Here is a 22,287-nt window from a genome sequence, read left to right on the forward strand (position 1 = left end):
GTTTTCCCAAGAATCCAGCCCATCCCCCAGGGATGGTGGATGAGTTGGGTTCTTCTTTGCTCTGCACCAACATTTCATTTTTCCTTCTTCATTAGAGCTGTTGTGGGTCAGCATAAACAAAACCACCCATTAACCAAATCTACCACAAATGTGAGAAAAACTCTGTTACAGAGCACATGGCAACTAAATTCTTGTTGACAAACCAGGACCTATTTATGATAAAGAGAAGTTCATTCTCATGTCTTAGTATATTGGGGTGAGCATATATTTTCAATAATATGTTTTCAAAGCTTAAAATACACTGCTTGATCTTGGCAGTACTTCAGCTATAGCAGCTGTATCTTGTAATTTACTAAGAACATGTTCTCATGACTTCTGTGTCCCAAAATGCAGTTTAGTACAACAAAATCTTGCATTTGCTTCTTAGAGATTTCCCTCAGGCTTGAAATTTCTATCTGAACATTATAATTAATACATTACAAACCACGTAATCTGAAACAGTACTCATTTGCAGCGCAGAAGAAATTGTTCTTATAGTGTAAATTGCTAGTTTTTCATGTAAATATTTAACGCTTTTTAAAATTTGTTAGAAACTGCCTGGTGTGAATAATCTATCTAAGTACTTATGTTCCTTCTTAAATTTTAATTTGGCTTGTGGAAAATGGAATTCACAAAGTTTGTGCTTGGAAAACTACTTGAGCTTCAGAAGCCATATCAAAACAGAAGTTAATCAAGGCTGAGGTGTGTACCTTAAGCTCTATGCTCTTAGAAAGCCAAGGAATCCCATGCACTTTTCTTCCCTGGTATATGAGTAACCTCAAAATATTTCTTTTTTTCCTTTTGTTTCTAGTTACAATGAGTACTTCAAAATATTTCACTTATTCTCTTGTTTCAATTTTTGCAAAAAGCCAAATTTCCCATTCCTCTTTCTGTTCTTGTCACTGTCACTGTCACCATACGACAGTGCAGTAGGGATCAGTGCTTTCTCTGTCCAAGGAGATGTATTTTAGTAGTATTTTGTTTTGTTTTAATCTTTTGAATATTCTGTGATTTAGCTCCTTCACATTTACACTTTGCTCCTTTAATCAATGGAACTCCAATCAAAGTAATGGAAGAAGATCAGTTCATATTGTAGTCAAAGTAAAATGCAGCAGATAAATAATTATCAATGTTAATAGCAATTTTTTTATGCTCTTTTATATATGAACACTTTTATACCATTCTGATATTTAATTGTGCTTTATAACAAGTATATTCTAGCAGGTTTGCAAAGGGCATAAATAAAGTGACAAACAGTCCAAAAACTTTTTGTTAGTAGGCAAAACCTACTCACTCTCAAATACAAATAGATGTATTTTCCTATGACCCTTGTTAAACCAGCTCAAGTCTCTCTACTTCAGCTTCTTCATTTGTGCCAGGAGAAAATTATACTAATTTATGTCAATATGCTCAATTAAGTAGTTTGAGGAATTAACAAAGAGAAAACATCAGTTCTTTCTCAAAGGGAGTATTTTATTGTTTTCAAAGAAGATTTTGTGTAACTTTACCAGAACTCCAATGATGTAATCAACTTCAGTAGAGAAAACCCATGGGATTTCATGAGTTAATGTCTTCACTGCAAAAGGCACTGCTATGGGTTTGTTCTTTAGAACTGCTGTTCTAAAAGTTCCAATAGGGACATTCACTGAGTCTCTCCTGTCTGTAGCCCAATTTATTCAGTCCCTCCATCTCCTAATGGTAAACCGAGGCTCTGCAGCTGGGTCACAATATCCTCTTTTGAATGGAGAAATATCAGTGAAACAGTGAATTTTTAAAAATACATACAGCATGGGCAAATCTTTCTGGTGAACTGAAGATAAGGTACAATATCAGGTTGCTATCAAATCATGTTGGCAGTAAAAGATTCAAGACTACTTTATGTGGCTGTGCTAGAGCACATATGGTCTATCCCAACATGTTGATTCTGTTTCTCAAAAGAAAATGTTTCTTCTAGAAATGACTTTGTGCTTCAATCTGTCAGCATAATTTTAGAATTCTGTGAGTTACTTCCCTCTAAAGTGGACATCACACTTTTATTTGAGGAAACCAAACTGCCTGGGACTGCAGTATCAGTGGCTGTAATCCTTCAGCAGAGGCTTCTCTCTTACCCTACAGGAGACCACTGACCTAGTACCATCAAGAGTGTTAAAAAACAGCCCTGGCTATACCAAGAAATATTTCTCTGTATCAGTCTGGAAAGAAATAAACACAAAATCATTCCCAAAGTGCCTATCGGTCTTCTAATGTTGCAAGCTAGCCTGTATTCACTCGTGAATGTTCCATGTGTCTGCAAATTTTGTCCCTTCTGATTCAATATCCACAGCACACATTACAGTAAGCCATCTAGGCTCCCCTCCTAGTCTCTGAAAACTCTGAATGCTGTTTCAGAGGCATATATTTGCTTTAAATGGAGGACAACCTTGGCCCAAGCTATTGTAGTTCAAGATCTTGAGAAAGTGTAAATCCCTTAACAATGAGGTCTCCATGGAGTATTGAGCTAACAAGAATTGCTGGCAATTGCACATAAAAATATGCCAAGTGCTCTTCTCTGCAGAAGTATTCACATCTTCAGAGTACGTTTGTAAGATTCAGATTTTAGATAATTGTGAATATTACAAATTAACCCCCATAACACTTGTATTTAGACTATAAAATCCAGTAGTTCCAGTAGATTTAACAGCTTGCAGAATTATTATTCATTAAACCTCAAATTCAATTGTTGCATTAGGCAAACACTGAGAAATTTTTATTTTATGCAGGTGAATTTTCTAATCACCAGACAAAATTTAATACGAAGGAGATTGTTTTGGGAACAGGATCCATGTTGATGATCCCAGTGAGATATCCTCACCTCCCTGCTCCAACATCATCTCATAGGATGGTGGCATGTCATGGTCCTTAGGGGTTACCTTAGGAGCTTGATAGGCCAATAAAGTTACACATAATTGAAAAGGATTAAAATTCCTTTTTAGAGATACTCCTGTTGTCAGACTTGCTGAAATTACTTCAAATGTATGTGTTTCTTTTGGTTGATTTCATACAGAGAGCAGTACCCGAGCTACAGAATGGTAGTCACTGTACTGCATTAGCTCTATTACAAGTAATTCCAGTTCTTCTGGGGGAAAAAAAAAAACAAACAAACAAACAAAAAAAACCAAACAAACAAACAAAAACAAACAAACAAAAAAAAAAAACTTGAAAAATTTGGAAGCAGTCTTAGGAACTGCAAGGTTGCCATAAACATGCCTCCCAATAAACTGGTTTTGAAAAGTAAATTATTGAGGTTACCCATTTATTTTTAGGTTTATTGGTTTACATAGTTGGTTTAGGCAGGAATTCAACTTTAACTAAAATAAATATATTTCAAGTCATCATTTTCAATGTCTGTAAATTTTATGGTGGTATTCTAGCACAGCCAACAGCTCCCAGCCAAGAGTTTGTCATCCTGGGATTCCTCTCTGCACAATGAATACCATCAGTTGATGCAGCAAAAGATAAAGCTGTCTCTGTACCTGCAGACCCCAGGATGCAGATCAGAAGATGACAGATAGTATTAGATATCCATGTTTTTTAATAGACTATAGCAAAGAGAACTTGGAATTTTTCACAAGTAAATTGTGTTTGCATTCACAGGATACATTGTAGAGACTCTGAAATCAATCCATTCCTGTGACTTAGAGTGAATTTTCCTTCCTGTACACCTAAACAGTTTTAATTGACTTTATAATGGGACTGAAAAATATCTGTATGCACCCTGTTCTGTGTGATACAGACCTGTAGTTACTTGTGTAAATTCTGTCTAATAGCAAAGGTGAAAACAACCTGGAGAAGTTAGTCTTCAAATGAAACCTCAGGTGCTTCTTAGTTCAGGTGACTCAGTAGGTAAGGGGGAAAAGAGGGAGCTGTAACAATGGGGACTGAGTTACAGTGGAGTCCCTGCAGGACTGTGGGTAGGCTCCCAGAGCCCAGCAAGAGCCAGCATGGAATATCTAAAAGTTCAGTGACTATTGATAGTTTCTAGTTCCAAAAATTGTAAAACAAAACCTAAGAATAGTTCCAATAGAACTGAAGTAGCAGTGACTGTCTGAAAAACAGCTTCTAGCAACTCCTGAGGTTTATGGTCTGTGAGACATGTCAGGAGAGTTAAACACAAAATTATTTCCTTGACAAAAAGCTGCCCACTGGCAGGGGGTGTCCCCCTGTGGACAGCAGGAAAAGAAAACATTGGCAACTTCTCATCAGCTTAGCTGAGTTGCAACAATGCTGCTTCTTTTTTGTTGTTGTGCTATACAAAATAAATAGAACTACTGTCTGGACCAAAGAGAAGATTTGCTATAGCCCAGAAGTATATCAATTATATTTTCTTCAGTTTATGGGAACTACATTCCCTCTTGCTGCACACTCACTGTCGGCAGTAGTCCCATTAAATTCTACCTTCTGCTAAGTCCACCCCTGTTAACGTCTTAACTGGCTATGTAAATGCATGAAATATCATTCTCTTTCCAGTAAAGCAAATATCTTAACAACATTTTATTTTCCAAATGTATTTCCACATTCCTTCTACCCTTTTTCTTAATAACACTTCCAAGTGAGCTTGATACAATACTGTCCCACAGCAGTGCCTTGGCAAACATAAACTTCTATACTGTGGCCAGAGGTTTGAATTAATAATTAGGAAACAGATTAATTGATTCAGTAATGATTATAATATAAACTACCTATCTTTGTGCAGTACATTTATTAAGGTATGATTAATTGAACTATTGCATCAGGTTTTCAGAAATCTTTCTCCAAAACCAGGAGGAAACACAAAAGAAATGCACTTGTCTGAGCAAACAAAATTCTGTAAGTCAGAACCACTGTTCTCATTCTTATTTCTTGTTTACATTATAAAAGGATTTGAGTATTACAAACAGACCTTAAAAGCCCAGTTTCTGCTGGGAGAAATTATCTTCAGCACTACAAATGGCTGTAAACAACTGTAATATAGATAAATCCCCTTCAGCATGTTGCAGCCCTATAAAATTCAAGCCCTATATCCCAGTTCATATTTTAGCTGCACGCTCAGGCTGTAAGAACAGTCGAATGCAATGGATGTTCTGGCTGAGCATCACAATAAATAAAACTCATGAGCCCCTGGCAGTGTGATGGCTCTCTCTACCTCTGCAGTCACGAGCTCCATCTTCCTGGCATTGTGCCTGGCAAGCAAGAACACCAGGCCTTAATGCCAGCTGAAACCTGCCTCCCATTGAGATAGGTTGGATGAGTGTTCAGGAAAAGCCTGGCATGGAGGCTGACTGAGCCCATACACACCTTCAAATTTGGGTCAAGATTATTCCCAGCTAAAGTGCATATGGCCCTGACACAGGAATGTGATGTTCTCCAGGCCTGAGGTCGCTGTTGTAGTGCCCACAGTACTGTCATTTGACTTCATATGGCTCACTCAGGACAATGAGATTGGTCTGAAAGCCTGTAAATCAGATACAGTAAGGCCTTATCAGCTATACAGGTGCAAGAATTGCAGCCATCTAAGGGCAGCAATGATGGCCAGAGCCTCTCAGTGCACATGCTTTGGGTTATTTGGGAAAACGCAGTGTGAGTGGAGGTAATGCCTCCACAAGGTCTCTCCAGGCAGAAGCAAGCTGATTGAGCAAACAAAGGAAATCACAAGGAACACACGACTTCCAACAAATGTTCTAAACATCTGTTTGAAGTGATCATATTCATTTGCAGTGTGGGGGTTTTTTTGTGTATGGTTTCTTAAACAAAAAGCACATTATGTCTCTTTTGGAGCTGCCTAGTCTAATAGCACCCCTATTATTTGAGGTTCAGAGAAACTGAAGTGAAAATTGAAACAAAAAAACTCTGTTTGAATTTGTATCAATAAAAGCTTTAAGGATTAAAGTGAGAAAAAGTCAGGTGAATTCTAGACCTGCAATTTTCAAGGCACTTGCAAGAGCACAATCCACCACGCTGGGGCAGTAATGCCCTGGGTTTGCTTAAAAAGCAGGTGATGGACTGGATGTGCACAGTCCTGCCAGACCTGTGCTCTCATCTCACTGAGCAGTGCTGGCTAAAGGCCCACACAGACACAAACACACAGTCTTTGCACTGTCCTTATACCCGTGTGTACATGCAAATGTACATCCATCACATACATGAACATGTGTATGATTGTATATACTACATATCTGAATGTATTACACTTGCACAAATATTATATATATATAGTATAACACATATGCATGCATTGTTAGACATAGAGACACCAAACTTATCTGATTTTTACAGTGCATTGGGCATTCCCATACAATTTTTCCTGTAAAAGAGGTGGTTAAGTGAAACTATGATGGCAATAAAATTACTCAAAGGCTGTGCAAATAATTTCAGATTTACAGTTATGCGTCTTGATCACACGGTAAGAATAAGGGGCCATTGACACAAGGGGCAAGGCAGTAAAGCTGGGTCAGATATTAGGAAAAGTATTTTGCCTCTGGACACATTCAAACACTGGCACAGGCTGCTCACAGACACTGTGTAGTCTTAATATTTTCAGATTTTAAAAAACTGAGTGGACAAAGTTTTGAGCCACCTTAACAGGGTTTGGATCAATTTTGACCAGGAGGATGGTCCAGATGATCTATTGCACTTCCTTCAAAACTAAGATATTCCATAATTTTGTAAGTCTTTGATTATTACAGATAACTTTAAACACATTTAAAAGCCTCAATAAATGAATGTGTTACCTATATTTAAAAGCAACTATTTGGGATCATGGGCAACTATTTGGGATCATGTTTACAAAGCCTCTGGCTTGTGTTCCAGAATGGATGCAAGAAATCGTCTAAGGTTTCCATTTTTCCCTTGGTGAATTTGTGAAATTTGTTATTTTTTTATGCATGTCTTCTATGCCTATGATTAATCACTTCCCTCTCATCTAAACACAACAGACTTACAGTATTTGTTTATTTTATTTTCCCAGCCAGGGAAAACAACTAAGCAACAATCAGCCAAGCAAAAACCACAAAAAGACACACCAATATGGGCAAACAAACAGGGCCTATCCCTACTTAGAAAGTCTTGCAGAATATAAAATTTATATGCAGCAGAAAATATGATTATCCTAATCTGATGCAGCAGTGTTAGAAAGCTGCCTTGAAAATTATCTTAACAATTCTTTAAAAGGATATTATATCATCAAAATGAGGGTCTGTAAAATGTCACACATCAGGCAGAACTTATGAATGTTTTAAATCCCTGAAGACAGGAACTTTTAAGTCTTAAAATATATCTGCTGTCACTTCTCAGGCGAAGATTCCAGGCATGAAAACTGCTTCATCCATTTTCACATTATTCTATTTATAGAAAAATGACTCCAAATTGTTTTCTCTCGTTTCCTACCTTGCACCATTTTCTCCCAGTAAAGCCTTGGTCATCAATGCTCGATATTAATTTTGGAATAGCTGCTAGAAGGTGAGAGTTTGACAGAGCTTGTTTGGCACAGGAGATCCAAGAGAGAGAGAAGCAGAGAACCTGCTCTGGATTTACAGCAGAAGGTCAAATGAGTTGGAGTTTTTGTATCTTAAATGCCATGGATCAACTTTATTAGGTTATAGATAAATATGAAATGTATTTTCATTCCTTTCTTATTCCTGGATTTGTATTAGATTTTGGGTTTGTTTTTTTTTTTTTTTTTTTTTTTTAAAAGATCTTTTACTATGATGTCTGTTTTCATTCATTATTTTTTCCTTAATGCAAATATTTCCCAAATCCAATAGCCAGCCAGTGTGGTAGCTTTGTCTTGTGTTGTACTTTCCTGGCTCAGGATGGAGCCAGAAGTTTCTGAGAGAAGCCCATGAGCAAATGGCCACTTTGGGCATATATAATATTTGGAAATAGAATAGAGAATTTGACCCAGCAGCCCTGGGGCTCAAACACAGATCAGGGACCAGCCAGGGCCCTGGCCTCTGACCCCTACAGGCAGTAAATCTGTGCTGGCTCAATGGGAGAAGACAGAGGGACCAGGAGCAGCACACCTTCCAGCTCTGCACATACCCCATGGCTGTTCTCCTCGCTGCAGTTCTCATCTGCTCTGGCTCTACAGAGGAGCCATTGAGAATACAACCCTCAGCTCCATGTTTTTGGATCTCCCATGCTAGACTTGTTTACTGGCTCACAGATGGCACTCATTGCAGAATAGCCCAGAGGCTGCCTTCATTTTACTCACAGAAAATAAAACATTCCAGCCACCCATCCCACTATCTTGAGGCACCACAGAAATCCACAGCGGTGGCACAGTTTGAACATGTTGCATGGTTTTGGACTGCATGCATTTCCTGGGGTCATGCTGCAATAGTGGAAACTGAAAACTGCAGTTCTGTCAGGCTGTGTTTTTGTACTTCTCATCCTCACCATCCCACACCTGCTAGTTGACTGGCTGTTGCCTCGTTTATACATATAAAATCTCATTTTAATGGTCACTGTCCTTGTGACTTGCATTTATTTGTCTTATATCTAATTTCTTCTCTTGGGACTGGCACATCTCCAGTCCTAGCAAGGTCATGAGGGTTGAATTACTTCAGTGCCTGGATTTTATTCTGCAGTAAAGTGATGATTATGTGACATGGCCTTGTGTCTATTCATTTTTTTTCCCTTGCTCTTAAGCCTTGGCAGGCAGAGGAGTGATGTGAGTAAATTGACCACAGGTTTTCTATGCCTGCTAGATGATGAGCTGAAACTGCTAGTTACCTGGAAAAAACACAGCCATTTATTGCTGTATACACTTCTGGGTTTATAAGTAATTTTTACTAAAGCCAGCGCTGCAATCTGCACACTGTGGCAAGCAGTGACCTTTGAGCAAACTTTGCGACTTATCTTTCCCCAGGAGTTCTGTATCTAACCACAGATAAGAAGGTTTGGGAAATTATATGGGATATAATGAGGACCCAGAAAAACAAAGCAAATGCATTTCACTATTTAAGGCTGGGAAATGTTCTTGTTTTCAGAAGGTTTTTGGGAGGACACATAGACAACAAGGTCTGCACAGCTGCTTTCCAAGCCCTAAGTGATGGGAGTTCTGTGGAACAAGTATATGACAAAGGACTTGTCCTCCCATTGGAAAACAATGACCAAATCAGTTTGCCTGGTGGAATTTTGGAAAAAAAAATCCTTTCAGGGAAATCAAGTCATGACTGTCTCTTTGCTGTATTTTCTGCATGACACCAGTGCTAAGTAATGAAACACTAAATCACTCCACACAGCTATAAACAGCAAGACTCTTCTCCAAGAGACAGAGCTGACTTGTGTGTATTTGGTGCTAATGATTTGTGATAAGCAAAATAAAAGGCATTAGAAGCCTTTCACTGCTGGGGAAGAGGGATATCTTCCTACTTTTAAAGGCAATAGTGAGCTCTGTTTACATGGAGTGTAGCCTAAGGTATGGTGCTGCCACCAGCTTCTACACCATTACTGCTTTCATGGCTGTTGGATTTCTGACATTGAAGAGCTCCTAGGAGTGCATTGGGAAGGGATCTGTGCGTCCTTACTGCCCAGAGCAGTCTTTGCCTGCAGGAATCCACCCAGTACTGCCTAGAGCTCCAGCTGCCCCGCAATGGGCTGCTCCCAAGCAGCCTAAAGATCTACACAAAACTTCCATATTCTGGATATATTTACTATGTAAAAGGACCAAACAAAGTATATTTTCATGAAAAAAATAGTATTGCTTTCATTCATATTATTACTCACTGCACATTTACATAAAGATCCTAGAGTCTGACCTCAGAAAGCATCAAAATGGCAAAGGACTGTCTAGAAGCACTGAACATGTTTGTTTCCCTGAAAATGGATAGTATATGCAGAAATGGGAGAGTGAAAGTTTATTATCACTCTTTATGTCAGTAGAAAACTTATTTCCTCCTCTTGACTAGCACTATTTCCTATTGCTTCTGTTTAGCAAGGGTCAGAAACTTTATATTACATCAAATTCCTGATTGGGAAAAGTTTACTTTTTTCCAAGCCTCCTTTTTAGCCTCCTCCTCATCTTCTTACACAATTTGTATATTTAGGAATTTGCTTTTGCAAGAAATATAAAATATATTTTGAATATGTAACATATATATATTCTCTGTATGTATGTATCTATACAATGTAATTTGTTTATATGTGTCTGCATCTATATTTGTATAAGAATAATTTTGCATATAATTCTATATAAGTATACATGCTTGCACACATGCATGTACAAATATGCCCTTTGAGTGTAATCAAATATCTACTGATCTCAAAATACTAGGGCATGATACTCTGATTAAAAACCACTGGATCTACCTCAACGGTTTTCAATGTTAAAATAGCAGAATTTTAAATTTGTAGTCAATCCAGTCCAGGAAAAGGAGACATTTGTCCTTTACAGTGTGAACTAAACAAACTACAAATTTAGTCTTCTGTGAGGAAAGGGTTTGGCAAAATATATGTCTTCTAGACTTGAAATTGTGATGTGCTTTTAATATAGGTTAAATCTCAGAAACAGAATCCCAACTTTCTTTTTTCTTTCCACTATTCTATTAGGTAGGTCTATTTCCTCTGTCTAATTTTTTTCTGTTTATGTATTTCCTTTGGGCTTTATTGGAGGAGATGTGAATGCAAGAATTTAAAATAAAATGTTGATTTCCAATTTCCAGGCCTCCTCTAGAATCCTTACCAGAGCTTCCTTCTCTCTGGGTGAATATAGGCATTATCTTTTCCTTCGAAATCTATAAGGACAATCACAAGTTTCTGAAGAGTTCAGTGGGAATATGACTAGAAAAAGTCTTTGGTTTCTACTAAAAATCTGCTTCAGAGGGTTCAGACTCCCACACATTTGTTAGGTGCTGTGTTGCTCATCAGCTTTGCCTTAAAACTGCGCATTCTGAAAGACAAAACTTGAAAGTATTTTAAAATATTGTCAGCATTGATGGGTCAACAAAAGCAGTCAGGACTCAGTCTACTCTTTTGAAAACCCACAGACTGGAGGTCTATAAAGGTATCTGAAATTTTCTTGCTACATTGTCAGGCCATGCTGTCGCAGCACAGATCAGAGCACATTATTCTCTTCCTCTTTGTCACAGTCTCCATGCATTTGAGGAAAACTGTTACTTCAGTCTATTCTTTCAAGCTGAAGCACAATTCTTTTCCTCAAATTTATGCTTTTTAGACACTTACCATTTAAGGCAATTACTTCTGAATTTTTTTATTTCTATAGTAGTTGTGACTGTCCAGCTGAGGCCCTGCCAACACAAAACAGAGCTGTAATATGACTTTGTCTTACCAGCTCACCTTCAGATTGTGCTAGTCTTTTTCTTGTGAGCATGTCACAGGTGGCATTCATTTCAGTCCTGATCTACCGTAACCCTTGGATACAATTGTTTGGGCAGAATTCCTATCTGTTCGGTTGCTTCCAGAAGGATTCTGCAGACAAATGTAGATTTCTGTTCACATTGTAATTGAATTATATTATCTTTGGAGTTTTCCCAAGATGATTCCTCTAATTTGTACGTATATGATTCTGTATTTAGCTTGCCTTCAAGGATCTCTGCGGTGTCTGCCAGATCTTGGAAAGGACCATCCTGAAATGAATGCTCTTTTTCAGAATTGATGCCTGAGGACCTTCCTGATTTCAGGGAAATCTATTCCCTGGTATAACACCATTAACCTCAGCTGGGGCCTGCTTTTCCTCACGTTGTCAGGCTCGGAGCTTGCTGCACATAAATCAGGTTTTGTGAGAGGTCTGATGACGCCGCTGCCCAGCTTGCCCAAGGAACTCCTCTGCTCCCTTACAAGGCTGCAGTGAGCTAACGCTGCTCTGGCTGCCTGAAGGAGGATCTGCTGCTGGCCACGCTCCTGTTGCAGCCTCTGAGATGCCCAAGATTTTGTGCAAAGTTAACGGGATGGCAGCTGCTTGCACACATTTACACACTGGTTTTGCACAGTGGTGAACACTGGAACCTGCTGCTTGGGGCTCTCACAACTTCTGCCTGGCTTTAAGGGGAATGTACTGCCTTTCTTTCTGTGTTGGAAATGCTCAACAGTTCCTGGGGGACCAAGTGAAGTCTTGGCAGGATTGTGGACCACTTATCTCATTGAGGTGTAGTTCTCTACACACAGAATAACTTCACTAAATCAAAGGGGACTTTTTTTAGCTGCATTGCTGCAAGAATGCTTCATGAATTTTGAAATTTTTCAAGGCTTCTCTTTAAAAAGCAGCTTGAATTCACATTTCCAGCAGCACAGTAGAAATTGAGGGGTAAACTTACAACATTTTTTATTAAATACAATCTTTTTTGCATGTAAATAATGTGCAAAGTACATAAATACCGCATTACAAAAATTCTCCAAGTGATCTTTTCTCATTTGTAAAACTGATCTAGCTCCATCCCGTTCCTGAAAGAATTTGCTGATCTACAAGTCTCTTTCTTAGACAACTCAAACTCTTACCATAAATCTTTCTTTGGCTAATGCCTGAGATCTCCAGGTGCCTAAAATCACCGGCTAGACTATTTGCTCTTCTGTCAGCAGCTGAGCATACGTGCAAAATTCACACTTGACAGTAACAGCAGTGAAGCATTTAATGGAGTTTCCTGTTTAGATTGGAGTATTTTCTGCCCAGGTAAAGAGAATAGAGACTGTCTCCACTCCACAACTTTAATGGTGCAGTGCAGACAATCTTCTGTGTTTGCCTTCTGCTTTGGGTGATGAGGAAGGTGAGGATGCAGAAACAGTGTGGGAGCCAAACCAGCTGCCACTGAGCCTCCCCCCAGGCACTATTGGTGACCATGAAAAGGACTGCTGGAGATTTCCCTAGCACTGGTGTCACCCAGTTAACTTCATTTGTTGTCTTTCTCAATATTCCTGCAGGTACTGGTACAGATGATTTCCTTCAAATACATTTTGTAATCTCCTGCAATATGGCCCAGCCTCTCCTTGAAGCTATATTTAGAGCCATTATTCCATTGTGTTCTACACTTTTTCCCTGTGCCCTCCATTCAGCCTGACCTGAAAGGAACCAACATAAGACACTTGTCTCTACCAGTACTGCTCAATGGCTTTGTCCTTCTGTGCACGCCAAATTGAGGCCAGTAGCACTATTAAGTTGATACAGCTCTAGCCTAGTTAGCTTTTTACAAATCCAGATAATTTCCTGGCAGAACAGACTATAGAAGTAGGGCCACAGAAAATAACATGTAATTTAAGGCATGAGATCACTCAAGAAGAGCTAAATATAGCACAGTCTTGAGAAAAAAAATCTTTGCAGCAAATCTGGTGGTTTTGTTCCCTACAACCCAGAACTGACGATCCTTAATTTGGCAGCAGACTGTGGTCTATTGTTTTTTTGTTTTTCTCTGTGAGCATCATGCACTGATTTCTAGGTGAATTTTTAATAATCTTTTTGAGGTCTTGGGGAAGTAATCATAATCCCTCATGTTTTGTGGGGAAAAAAAAAGAAGAAAAATAGTTCCATAGTTCACAGTTTCCCTTACCTGGTCACACAGATGCTCTGTGATAGATTCATGCTGCTTTATTAGTTATCTTTATCCAGGTGAAACATAGAGCAGTGCCTCAGAAATATTTTATGACTTTTATCTTTTATTGGTTTTGGAGCTGACCATGTTATTGGTCTGGATACCATGCGACCTCAGAGGCCTTCTGCTTTAGTTGGTTGACTTGGCTGGGTCCCTCACAAGTTCTATATGTCATTTTTGGTGTTGGTTTTGCGTGGTGTTGTCTTCTGGTTAGATGTGAGCTCTGCATATTCTACAGGTTTTCTCCACTTAATTTTATGAATGAGACCTAAATGAACTTCAACTGACTCCCTGTTTTCAAAGACTTTCATAAATGTTCATGTGGTAAGTTATTTCTAAATTTTCCATAACTAATAACAGGGTATAACATGTCCTAACTGTTAATAAATTATTTGTTTAAGGGGCTTGATTCCTCCAACAAATCACAATATTGATCTCTGAGTCCTAGGGTTAATTTAATTTTCTTATTTCCTGAGAGTGAAAATGTTTGTGGCTGACGCCAGGCAAACCTATAGAGGAGAGAAGTATAATTTTGGAGTTGTCTTGAAATGTGAGGGGTGATACTGACATGGTTTTCTCTTCAGCCACATACCTGACAGCTATCAAGTGAAATGTCATGAACACACTTGTAAATTTCTATTCTCATGTAAGAGCTGTATTATTTTAAAAAGAGGAAATCTGACATAACTATCTATGTTTCTACACTTTTATACCTTGTCTGACTTCAAAGAGACTAGAAAAAAGCTAGTTGGACATATGCAGTGAAAGAAAGCATAATTCTGCTCTTGGAATGTTAAATGTGATATCAAGTACCTCCTAGGAATCATGTACCTACTAACTGGAAACTGACTGGTGGAAAAAGACATGGGGTGCTGGTTGACAGTGGCTGAACATGATCCAGAGTGTGCCCAGATGGCCAAGAAGACCGACGGCATCCTGGCCTGGATCAGCCCTGGTGTGGCAGCAGGAGCAGGGCAGTGACCGTCCCCCTGTACTCAGCACTGCTGAGGCCACAGCTCCAATCCTGTGCTCAGCTCTGGGCCCCTCACTGCAGGAAAGACATTGAGGGGCTGGAGCGTGTCCAGGGAAGGGCAGCGGAGCTGGGGAAGGGTCTGGAGCACAAGTGCTGTGAGGAGCAGTGGAGGGAGCTGGGGGTGCTCAGCCTGGAGAAAAGGAGGCTCAGGGGAACCTCATCACTCTCTGCAGCTGCCTGACAGGAGGGTGCAGCCAGGTGGGGGTTGGTGCCTTCTTGCAGTTAACAAGTGATAGAACAAGAAGAAAAGACCTCAAGTTGTGCTGGAGGAGCTTTAGATAGGGCATTAGGGAAAAAAAATTCCAGAAAGGGCTGTGAAGCATTGGAACAAATTGCCCAAGAAAGTCACCATCCCTGAAAGTATTTAGAAGATGTATAGTCAAGCTGGTAAGGCACAAGGTTTAGCAGTGGACTTGGGAGTTCTGAGTTAATATTTGGGTATTATGATTTTAAAAGCCTTTTCCTACCTAAATGATTTATGCAGATATATGATTCTGTAGAAGTGAATCAGCTTGGACATCTTAGGGAGAAATACTAGTCAAGTCCTACCATCACTCTGTCTACTTAAGGTCCCTGAGCCTAGTTTTAGCTGTATCTCCTAGTACACAATATATTTCTCTAAGGCAGGAGGATTACAAGACATTAGGAATCCATTCTTTGCCCACAGGCTCAGATCTTCCAGCTGTTGTTCCTTCTTAGCCAGTTGGATACTTGATTGTACACAGTTCTACTCCAGACAATCTACTCCAGATTTCTTAGCACCAACAGATTCTCTCCAGAACAGCAGTCTAGAGACACTTTAACCAGGAAGAGAAAACTGAAAAGAAAATGTCTCTCTCCAGTTCTGCTGTCTTGGACATGTGACATGGTATGGATGATATGTTCAGAAGTGTTTAGTAAGGCAAAGACAGCTATGGAAGCCATCCTTTCTTTGAGTGGATATGAAATTATTTGACTTGGGTAGCATAGTATGAATGAATTTCATGAATACTGAAAACCCACAAATATGTCACCAAAAGCCTTGTGAATAACTTGCAGATAATTCACAGTATCAAAGATATTGGTGAAAATGAATGGTTATTTTTTTAAATCTAGTCTCTAAAATCATCTTCTTTTATGGTTAGGACAAAGTATTTTTGGCTTAAGGCTATGGAGCACATAGAAACATGTGTCTTTTCAGAGGTATCAGTACTATTCTCAGATTTCTGTCACTTGCTTTAGTGAAGAAAAACCCATCTGGAGACCATGGCTCCACCAGTTCACACCAATAAATACTGCGAAAGATAGTCACAGGTTCAATCAAAACAGTATTCTCCTTCTCATGATCTCTACCGGCACAGTTAATGAGGTAAATGCTCAGGAATAAGGTCGTGTTAAAGAATAATGTGACACTAAGAAGACCTTGCCTCTGTAGAAAAGGGACATCTTCTCTTTTATGCAACAGTCCACTTAGGAGCTGTGATCTGAGTTAGGTGACCTGAGGAAGAGCTGGTTAACCCCCAAACCCCTCAGGTATCCGAGCATCCCACATATCTAAGATTCTACAAAGCTACTGTGCTAGGACCAGTGGTGCAATCCTACAGCCCATGAGCTGCTGTGGGACTTCAGAAACACTTAACCAGAAATCACTAAGTAGAACTACTGGAAAACCACTGGGGAGAACAAGGGCCTTCTTGTAGCTAGGGTAGATCTGTGAGTGCTATGTAGGAAACCTGGTTTTGATCCCCTTCTGTCTAATTGGGTGCTTTCAACCCAGGTTTCCCCCTCCTATACTGTAAGTATAGAATAACTTTCCAGGTATTTGAGATAAATGCAGTCCAATAACTTATTTTCATCACATCAAGCATCAGTACTCACCAGAGCAGAAACCTGCAGGAGCATTTAAATTGCACCTCCTCCATCTGAAATCAAGTCTTTGATGGCTTCAGGTGTTTTTCAGGATCACTTGCACAAGTGTGTAACTCTGCTCAGGGCTGATGGACCTGGAGATGAGGATGCCTCAGGCTCAGTCTCCCTCTAAATGTTGTTCATCTCAGTGTTGCAAGCCCGGAAGACCTTTAAGATTTAGCCCTTAATTTGTCTTCACCATTCATTCCCCACAGACATGATGGATTTCCTACTTCAAAGCCCCAGGGTGTTCTGAGGAGCCATGGTTTCTTCTATGCTTGTGAAGAGCTCAGGTATTGTAATAACAGAAATAATAGTGCACAGACCAGCAGATATTGCATAGCCACTTACTCCAATGGCACAGGGCACTGTGGACATGTTAAAAAGCACTTTAGTTTATCTGAGGACAAAAGGGGCTGAAACCATATCTACTGAAAATTCTAGCACACTTCTCTAACTATTCCAGAGCATCTACTTCCATATCTGATCAGGTTAGCTTGACATGCCTTCTAGAAACCAGAGAAAAACATATACTGATCAGCTACAATGAAAGTTACTTAAGAAGCTCTTAGAGGAAAGTTAGACTGACAAAACCAGCAGCAGGGTGCTTGAAATCTCAGAAGAGAACTGTGAAGCATTGCACCTGTCATGACTGCAAACTTCAGTTAGGAATTTGCAATGCTTGAAGTATGACAGTGAAAAAAAAAAAAAAAAAAAACCAAAAAAAACCCCAAAAAACCAGAGTTTTTTTCTGATTTTAATGAATACAAGTGTCAAAAGCATGATTTTGGCATGGATCAGCCTCAGAAGAAAATATAACTGTTTCTGAGTCTCTGAATAGAAGTACAGGATTCAAAAATTGAAGGTGCAGGCTATGAATATCTTTAGACAAAGGTAAATATGACATAACTTGTGACTTACAGAGCTGAATCTACAAAGCAATGCTCCAAGAGTGACTTCATTCTTGACCTTAGAGCAATAGACAGCCAAGCAACAACAATTAAGAAGCTCTATATTACTTGTTTTGATATCAGTGGCTGAGACTGAAAACATTCTAAAAAATTCCCTGGAAATTGGAATAGATCTGTTTTCATTCCTCATGTCTTTACAGGGTCTTGATGAAATGCAGAAGAGTAATCTGCTCCACAGACTGACTGGTTTGGGCCCAGGCATGGCACTATAATCCCTCCCAACCATAAACATTTTCTCACAGATGAGAGTGATCAGGAAACTTACCTATTCGAAAAGATGCCTCCTGTTTTCACATATCCATGCATGCGGGTGAAGGGTCCAAATTGTAAGCCTTAAATCTATGGTGGGAGAGAAGATTCCAGCAGGTTAATGCAGCCCTTCTTCCACCAGGGAATTTTTTATTTACTTCCCACTATCAAGGAGGACCACACAAAGTAGCAGGTGGGGCTGGTGGGTCCCAGTGGGCGTCTTGATCACTGAGAAGCCAAAGAGCAAAACATATGTTTAGTCACCTAAGAGTTTCACCTAAATCTGAAGTTAAACCTAATTGTTAAAGTACTTAGAGGTCTAGAGTCTTATGAAACAAACAAATTTAGAAATGTGAAAAAGCATAAATAGTTTTATAATTTCCATGCAGAAAACGAGCAGGAAAATGCAGAAGAGAGCATAGATGAGTAAATTACATGTACCTCAGTGTGATACACTGTGATAAACCATGTCTTGCTGGCTTTCATTGAACCACATCTGTCTCCATCACTGCAGAAGGATGAGGTTGAGTATAAATAAGGATAATTTAGGTACCTCACAGCTTTCATTGCAGCACTTTTAGGATTTCATAAACCTGTGGTGGCTCAAGAAGACAAATGTAATTAAAGGTAAATGTTTGCTATCCAAATGCTTAATTGACCACAGAATACAAAAGGAAAACTAGCTTTTAAGAAAGTCTTCATTGCTTCTTTGCTTATTTTCTTTTAGTAATATAAATTCTTGCTGGGCAATAATAATCTCTGCACTTATTGCCAAGTGATCACAGACAGTGCCCAGTGGATATTTCAGAAAGCTTTCTCTGGCTGACATGCCAGATGATGCACAGAGGCACAATTAGGCAGAAAATTCAGAATGAGAGGAACATGTGCATTTTAAAGGCAGTGGCATTTAATGAGCCACAAATCTAGTTTGATTTCTACATTCTCCTTCTTATGTCTCATAAAGATTTCGAACATTTTTTCTTAACCTTAGAAAAATGCTTCCTCTGGAGAAGAAACAAAGAGAATATATCTGACAAATTCGCTGGAAAGTTTGTTATCACAGCATCCTGGCTTTGTCCCTGTGTGCAGCTGGCCATGTCCTTACCTGCTGAAATTGCAAGAGGCACCCTTGTGAGCACAGCTGCAAGTGTGTGCAGGCCAGTATCAGTTTGAGCAATTCTTGGTAAAGAATTGGTCTTGGTCTGCTGGCCTCCAGAAACTGCTGGAATTGCTTTGGTTATTAACTGCTTCTCACAACATATCTTCTGGGATCCTACCTCAGTGGCATAATCCTAATAAATTTTTTATTTTATTGCCTAATAAAAGGGACTTTAAAGACCATGTGGATCTGTAATTGAAGATTCTAGGCTTAAAGAGAGAACAATTTTATAGGAGCACAAGGGACATTGTGTTTGTTATGAGAGCAGAGCCTACCCACATCATAATTTCTGCACAGCAGATGTGGAACAAACAGATACAGAGGAATGGCTGGAGACAGACCCCAGCTAGCCCTGCATCATGCTGAAGAAGTAGGAGCAAAAGCAAATGAAAGGAGATTTTCTAAGTTTTTCCCTGTGTGATGCCAGCTTCCCTCCAGCCCCCACTCACCAGGGTCACCCTGACTCACTGACCCCTGTTCTGCATCCTGAACTCAGCTGTTTTGGGGCAGCACAGGCACCTCACAGACCAACAATGGCCACACATGGCTCTTTTCAGCCTCAGCTCTGGCAAACTGAGCTGAGCAGTAGCTCAAAGCTGGGCCCTTTTCCACTGTTCACACTATACCTTCACTCTGACTCCAGTGGAGAGAAGGGTGGGATTCCCCACATATCCTGCTGCTCGGCAGGGGCTTTGTTCTGACCTTGGCCTTCCCAAGACAAATGCTTAAAAAGGAACAATTTCTTCATGAACTGAAGGTATGTAGACTGCAGTGTTTGTGTGATATATTATTTTTTAAAACGCATCAAAGTCAGCCCATCCTGGTTCTCTTAATTTGTAGGCTTTCACGTTCATAAGTTCTGCAAACCAGTTGAAGCTGGTTGTCTATGAATTTTGGTTGATTGATAAAGTATTCCTCAAGTAATCTTCTGTCACCAAACATATAATTAAAGTATACTTTTTTTTAGTATACATGTCTATGACTACTCTAAGGACTGTTTCCTTTTCAAAAAATGGTTTAATTTAAATTTTTTTTTCAAAATAACTTCACACTGTGTCATCCTATGTTTGATTAAACAAATATGGACACACGAGCATCAGGGAGAGGGTAGATTTATGCCCATGATCATGTATATGCATAACATTTCTTATCAAATCTGCTTTGTTAGTTTGTATTTCTCCAAAATTTCCTGATCCCTTTCTGTTCTGGAGGAATCCTGACTGATTTACCCTCATGGGCTAAAGGAGAACAAGTTAGTGTTTCTTGGTGACTTAAATAAAACAAACTTGCAACTAGAACTCACTTTGAGTTTTTTATTATTTCTGCCATCTGTGGAAAGGAAGTATTGGAAGGGAGAAGAATGTTGCAATCTCCTCTTCATCAAAATCTGCTAGCCTCCTGATTTTATCCAAAATCAAGATGATGATTTGCCACAAAGACAGACTACTCTGGAAAAGATATAGATCGTCTCACTGGTTATAAAATGATTGAGAACTAACTGAAGTGGAGATTTTGTGGACTGGGCATCACAGTTTGATTGCAGGATTGAGAGTGGCTGAAGATTAAATCCTTGAAGGAGTTATTTTGGATCTTTTTTATCAAAAGACTGAATTATTTTTTAATGTACAGGAAGCAAAAGATATGAATGACAGGAAAAAATACTCTGAGAAGAGGAAGAAAATTTACCAGAAGAAAAATACTAACTTGGGCATGAAAAGGTCAAGCACACAAAAATTTGCTGAAAATTTGGAATGTGTTGAGTAAAATAGAAGGGAATTTAGAATACTTCACATATTCATTTTACTGAAACATTAGTATGCTTTGCTGAAATCAAAGAAATCAAAGGGTATTCTAAAACTTATGAAAAATTGAAATTTTCAATGTCTGTTAAAATGTGTGTGCCAGTCTAAAAGTCATAGCTGAGGAAAATTGAATCTTTATTGACTGGAAAGAAACACAAAGCTGATTTAGACAATAGAAAGACTTTCACAGATCTGGAACGAGAAGGGATTCATTTATTAATGCAATTTTATGAGGACTTAGGGAACAGTTATTGTGTTTTACAAATATAGTTTGGAAACAAACAAAGCTAAATGGCAATATTGACACAAGAGTGCATAGGTATGACTTAAGAAAAAAGAAAAGGCTTCAAATTAAAAGAAGGTTTCTGATCATAAGAGCAGTGGGGATCTGGAATAACCTGCCATTTGGAGTAGTGGAATCAACAAAATATACCCACCTAACCATCTGGATGCTATTTTAATAGATATTGTCTATCAACTTCACTCATTGAAAGTACCTTTTCATCTAGAATGGCATACAGCTGCTTCTTCCCAGGACCACAACAAGATTAATCATTAAGTGTTTCCTCTTTTTGACATTATTCATTATTCATTACTGCCTTTTTCTGGCAAACATTCGCTTTGTCATTTCTTCTGTGCCTCACACATATAAAAAATGCTCTTAAATTTTATTCAGCCTTGCCAGCATATTCGTCTACCTGATGTCTTGTTCCCCTTCATAATTTCTAATTAAGAACAGTTATGACATGTTTATTGTGTCCTTATATTTTATGAACTGGGTGCTTCTTTTCCTTTGTACTTGGCTGAAAGAAGGATCCTCAAACTTGTTTTGTAAATAAATTTGCTTCCTAAAAAAATAGACCAGCAAAACATAAAAGTGGGGTCAGGAGGAGGAACAAGCATCCACAGAGTGGAGCTCCTGTTACTAACATCACTTTGCATGTGGTGTGTTGTAAAACTATTTGTGGATATTGGTTGCTTTCACCATGAATTTTCTCTCCTGTGCCACAGAGATGGATAAAGACAACAAATTGTGCCCCCTTTGCCTGCCACTTCACAGCAAATCACGATGCCTGCCCGAGCACTCAGGAAATTACTATAACTCATCTGAAGTCAGAATAACTTTTTCCAAACTGTGCTGGTGTCAAAGCCACCCCTTCTGTTTCAGACCAGATGGAGTCCTTGAGTGACTGCCTGTCTGTATTTACTGACTGTGAGAATTGCTTAGTACAAGTATTACCTCTCTCTGTAAGCCTGGTCTTTCTTAAAACTGTCCATAGGGGCCTTAGGAATGAGAAGGAAGCAAAGGGAGCAGAAATGCACTTTTGTGTGACTGTGCAAAAAACCAGGAAGACAGGAATTAGTATTTAAATATCACTGGCTAAAACAGTTGACTGGTTGTCCCACCTACCCCATCTCCCAAGGCTCTAAGAGTATTTAGAAACTACCTGCTATTATTCCTTTCCATTTTGAGCAATGTGTCCACCTTCAAATGAGAATGAAATGTTCCTCCCTTCAAATGAGAGCAACCCAAGCTACAAAAACAGTTTTGGGCCCAAACATGGTGCATGTGGGTAAGACCCATAACCTC

Source organism: Pyrgilauda ruficollis, unplaced genomic scaffold (assembly GCF_017590135.1).
Source record: "Pyrgilauda ruficollis isolate IOZ18807 unplaced genomic scaffold, ASM1759013v1 scaffold8, whole genome shotgun sequence".
Classification (NCBI taxonomy): domain Eukaryota; kingdom Metazoa; phylum Chordata; class Aves; order Passeriformes; family Passeridae; genus Pyrgilauda; species Pyrgilauda ruficollis.